The sequence below is a fragment of the Rattus rattus genome, chromosome X (genome assembly GCF_011064425.1).
Source record: "Rattus rattus isolate New Zealand chromosome X, Rrattus_CSIRO_v1, whole genome shotgun sequence".
Lineage (NCBI taxonomy): Eukaryota > Metazoa > Chordata > Mammalia > Rodentia > Muridae > Rattus > Rattus rattus.
The window spans coordinates 34,799,114-34,805,019 of record NC_046172.1 but is presented as its reverse complement, the minus strand read 5'-3'; the positions used below and the strand labels follow the sequence as shown (position 1 = coordinate 34,805,019).

General features: G+C 38.1%; 1 pseudogene; it reads right to left on the bottom strand.

Moving 5' to 3' along the window:
- Nucleotides 1-1,279: 1,279 nt before the first annotated feature.
- Nucleotides 1,280-1,386, bottom strand: LOC116889513 (annotated as a pseudogene).
- Nucleotides 1,387-5,906: the final 4,520 nt, after the last annotated feature.

The window sequence follows — 5,906 nt, the reverse complement described above, 5'->3', positions numbered from 1 at the left end:
CTTCCTCAGTCACTTTACTCTTCTATCGTTTGGCACTGTTACCATGCCATTCTCTTTTTTTCTTCTAAAACATCAGTAACACTTTCTTTACCTCATACTTCCTAATGGCCTTATTTCTTAATTTATTCAGGAGAATAGAAACATCAGAAGAGGATGTCTTTCACACTTTCTTATTAACTCTATGAACTTGTTTGTAAACATCTTAGACCCTCCATTTTCCCCTTTCATTCTGTTATAGCTATTCAGTTAGCAGTCCTCTCTAGAATCAACTGACACCCAAGTGCATCTTGTACATCACCTTTACTTATTAAATTTTTTCAAATGACTGTTCTATTTTTTCTTTCTACAAGCAACATACAGACACACTATTGTATCTATTTGAACAACTACAGCATGATGACAATGTGTCATCTTTCAGCTCATTTTTTGATTTCCTCCTTCTTTACCTTCCTGACTGCATTTACTCTGTTGGAAACATTCCTATGATTTTAAAGCTTCTTCATGAAAATTATTCCAATTTATCAGTTTTCTCATAGGAGAACAGTATGACAGTCTCTCTGACCATCACAAATTATGCAGTCAAATTTTACATGTGTGGGGAAATTGCTGAGAGCAGGAAGATCCTTGTGTCCATAGACTTCCAGGGGGAAAACCAGGAATGTTAAGTGTATATGATTGTCCTGTCAAAGAAATAAACATAATACCTGTTCTTCCATCCAGAAATCTAGGTATTGGAAGTGATTAACAGCCTGATGATCTGTACTGTCTGTTGGGTAATGCCATAACATACTTCTAAAACCAAGACCAGAGGTGGCTAGTAATTTAAATGACTCTTATATTACCTGTATAGCCAGGGGCTCCCCCATGTTCCTTTACAAGGACCAAGGATATGAATTTTATATTATCTATATAGTCAGGAGCTCCCCAAAGCCTCCACAACCAGGACCAAATGCTGCTAATAACCAACATGTCCTCTATGCTATCTCTATGACTGAGACCAGGCCAGCTCCTTTTCTAGGCCCTTAAGCCAGTAGCTATCTTCAGAACCCATATGCTTGGTAGAAATGACATATACCCTGAGTTGAGTTTTGATATAATTATGCTTCCTATTGCACGGAGAATTGTATTATACTAGGAAATGTTCCCCTCAAATTATGCTGTGTTAAAATTTATCAATAAACTTCCTGGCATCAGACTGCCTAAATTTTGGTCTATGTTGATGGAGTCAATTTGAACCAAGTTTTCATTCTCACCTCCTCATGGTTCATTTATCTTCCTGACTCCTCAGGAAGTCACAGGGTTCAGCATACCTAGAGTGCAGTGAGCAAGTCTCCCTCAGGGAAAACCACTTTCCTGGTCATGGTATCTCCTCTTCCAGGTAAATATTATAATTCCAATTTATTACTGTATCTTTTACTCAAGCTTTACATTACCATATCCATCAGCCATTGACTTGATACTTTGCCAGGACCTTTGGCTTGGCATGCCCTTATTCATATTTTCCTTTCAAATTCTCTGCTTTTCAAGTTGTTACCCTTCTTTTAACTCTAAAAATGTACTTGGTGTAAGAGCCTAGTAGCCCTGTGGGGGCCCTTTTATTTACCCTGAGTCTTAAAAATTTCAGCATCAAAGCAAGTTATATATCAGACTACTACCCATCATTCCTTTGGGCTGCCATAGTAAACCCCTAAGTGCCTCCTCTCCATTGAATTTTCATTCCCTATAGAGTTGTCTTCACACATGAGGGTATTTTTTTTGAGTTCTATAAAGTATTTTTTTTATTAACTTGAGTATAAGACTGTATGAATCCTTGTTCAAAATTTTCAGTGGATTTCCATCAAATGCAAATAAAAGTTCATGTCCTATCATGTTTTAACTAAACTAAACCCTATCTCTGATGGTTAATTTGGTGTGTCTATTTAGCTGAGATAAACTAAGAGATATCTCTCCTATTAGAGAGCTGTCTCCTATTAGCTCTATTTCTGTGGAGAGTTCTAATGACTATGAACCTAATCTCTTTATTCCTTGTAACTAACTAAATAAGTAAGTAAATATTACAATGCTCTAGCCACACTCACCTTCTTGTGGTTACCAGGCACATCAGGCTCATTTTAGCACTTTGGCCTGCCCTTGGACTTGCTAAGGCCTTACTGCCTGGGATTTCAACATATTTAGCTCTCTAATAAGAAAGTTTGGACATGTCATAAGTAAAAACCAGCATGGCATTGGTTTCCCCCCAGTCATATAAATGTTTGTGCTCCTCACGCTTGCTTTACTAACAGCCCATGTTGTCTCATCATGGCAACTTGAAAAATATAAGTGGGTACTTGCTATTTCTTTTCTTGCTAAGGGCTTGGTCATTCAAGTGATTGCTGCACGGCTGCTAGCCTAGCAGAATTTCCATGTAACACATCTTAGGCTACTTCCATAACTGGTAATTTTGAGACATAATCAAACAGTGACCAATTCCTAGAGACTTTATAATGCCTTCCCTAACCAAGTAAACAGTGCATGTCAGTCTCTTCCCTTATTTGACAACAGTGCTTCTGTCTCCCTCAATCTAGCCTTTCTCTATTGGGAGTTAGAGGATACTCCATGAACTTACTTTAGCATCACACAATTTTCCATTATTTGTTGAACGATAAAGTCAGTTTTGATTTTCAGCTTTACTGGTGTATATCATATGACATCACTTGATGCTTTCAGTTTCTTCCCCTTTATTGTTTTAGGATAAGAAAAAAAACTTTTTGAGAAAATTTGAAACTTGACTTTGTTCTTCGTTTTCTCCAGGTCCCTTAGAGAGAATATACTGTATTTTCTTCACTCAAAGGGAAGATTTTGCTGACTTGGTTTAGGGACTACCAATTCCACCTAGTTTGTTTTTCTAAAAACCACCCTACAGAAAAAAAAAATCATCCCTGAAATCCTCCATCAACTCTGAATTCTTTTGAACTGCCCCCACCCTAACTAAACCAAACCAAACCAAAAACCTTCTAAACTTTAATTACTATAGCTATTTATTTTGGTTCCTCTCTGTGGGTGAGATTTACATTAATTAGAGTATAATGAAGCTTGCCCTTTCAAACAAATTTATTCCTTTGTTTGCACTCATTTGAGCAAACTGACTGCAGTGTGTATGAGCTTGCAAAAGGGAGGCATTGAAAACAGCTTATAGGAAACCAGACACCAGCATCTAACCTTCCCAATCATTCCTAAGAAATTTGCAGCTCTACCCACTTGAGATTTGTGAACGGAGACCAGTGTGGTTTTGTCTGGTTGTTTTTCTACTTGCAGAAGAGACACATTTTCTGGGAAAACATTTCCTTCACTGCTGCTTTCTGGTTAGTATGCAGGCCACCACCTCTGTTATCAGACAGTGGCAACAAAGCATTTCTGCCTGAGTCTTCTGTGAGGTGGCGGGGGAATGGATTGCACAGTAATGAGCTGTTTTTGCAGGCTTCCTTCGGGAGCCTTTTCTTATATCCCTTGGCAAGAGGAACTAATTCAAAACAGCAACTCAACCCTTGGGCATCTAAAATTCGCAGAAATTCAGCTGACTGGACAATAAGAGGGTCTCCCTGTAAATCAGTGCTCTAAATCAGAGCTTTGCTCTTCAAAGGGAGGAGAGGCTACAGGTTTTCTGGAACCTTATATACAACCTTATATAAGACTTTTTTTTTTTTTTATCCCTGATGCTGTTTTAAAAACCAACTGGTGATGGTAGAGGGTGTACTATACGAAGCTGTTTTTTATTTCTTGATTATGCTGCTTCAAAGTCTAAGCAATGAGGGCTGAGAATCTTGGTGTATTTCCTATCTTTCGGAATGAATTCATTTACTTTTTGTAAAGTTGACCTGATAGATTGATTCTTCTTGATGGTAGAATGAAGGCGTCTTATATTTATGCTTTTGAAAAATGACAACACAGTGCCTGGTTTTTAGTGGACCCTTAGTGTAGACTCAATAGGTCCCTAAAGACTGAATGGTAGGGTTAATGTCACTGACAGGTCTATTTAATTTGTACAGTAAAGCCATGCTGTTGTTCTATTTCTTGATGCTATTCTTGGTGTGTTTAGCCATTAACTCTTTGCTTGCATCTGCGCCCATCTACTTGAGCTGGCATGTCAATTCTCATGTGCTCAGATATTAACTTTCAATTCCCTTCTCCTTGATCCTTCTTTGTCTTTATTCTGTGAAATGTAACACACACACATACATGTGCACATCCATTCTTTACCTTGCTCACATATGCAAACACACTCACATGTATGACACCTGTGAGATTACAGATGTTCTTCTTCTTTGATAGCCTATCATTTGTTTCTTCCCCTCTTTTTTTAATCTGTTAAGACTCTTCTCACTCTTTTATCTGTACTAGTAGTCCTAAGCCACCTAAGGTCTTGTTCTGTTTTATCCCCTTTTGGTCTTTCTTAAATGGGTTTATCCCTTTCAGTTTCTATCAGTATTCCATTGTTTATAGATGTCTTAAGTTTTTGGAGGTGGGAATTAGAAAGGAATGCTTACAACCTTTTAGGTTTATATTGCAAATAACTGAAATATCCAGTCAATGATAGTTTTTTTTGGGTCAATGTTAGAAATAACATATAGTTATTGTCCACAAATGTAAGTGTAATTATTAAGAGGGGTAACTAGAAGAAAACTACAATATTCATTTGATTTAAAACAGTGGTTATCAACAAGGAGATATTTTGCTGAATATGGGACATTTGACAATGTCTAGAGACATTTTTAGTTATCACTGAGGACTGGGAGCTACATGGCAGAAGGGTAGAAAATAGAGATCACTAAACAACCTACTGTGCACTGAACTGTTACCCACAACAGTTACTTATTTGAGTCAATATATCAATAGTGTCAAGGTTATGGAATCTTGGCATACCCATCTTTTCCTTCTTTCCTCCATGATGCCCTTAGTCCTCCAAACTTGATCCTAACTGAATCCTAGGGCCCATTGATTGTGTTTAATTTCTGTTTGGAGACCACATTATGCTAAATATGAAAGCTCTTCATTACATGCATTAGTAGCTAGTCAGGGGGCAAACGGGGCCTTAGAATTTCTATTTAAAAATATACTTTCATATTTTTTAGAGGACACAATTACTAGTGACTTTGCAAATATAATATAGCTACTCAGAAGCTTCTTTGGGTAGTGTGGACCCATTGTTCCTATGTAAAGCTCTCTTCTCTATATGTTTAGTGATTTGGATAAGGACATGCATTATATTGGTTGGCTATGTATGAATACAGATATAATATTGTACTTCTTAAATTTTAAATAAAAGTATTTATTTGTGGGTATATGTATGAGAGAGAGACACACAGAGAGACAGAGAGAGAGACAGAGACAGACAGAGACAGAGACAGACAGACACAGAGAGAGACAGACAGAAAAAGACAGAGAGACAGAGAGACAGAGAGAGACAGAGAGAGACAGAGAGACAGAGAGACATAGACAAAGAATATGAGTGTACGCCAGAGTGGGCATGTGAAGGGCAGAGGACAACTTTATGCTATGTGGTATCAGTTCACTTCTGGGTCCTGGGGACCCAGAAAATCTGGTTTTAGATCACCAGTACTGCATAACAATAATCTTTACAGAGCCACTTTGCCAACCCCATACTTCTCTGTTTTCTAGGTTGTTAGTAAGGTTCTGTTTTTTTTTAATTGGATATTTTCTTATTTACATGTCTAGTGTTATCCCCTTTAAGGGGTTTCCCATCTGAAAAACCCCCTATCCCATCCCCCTCATCCTTCTTATGTAAGGGTGTTCCCCCACCCAACTACCCTTCATGTCTCCCCACCCTGACATTCTCCTACAATGGGGGTTCCAGCCTTGATAGGACCAAGGGCTTCTCCTCCCATTGGTGCCCCACAAGTCATCCACTG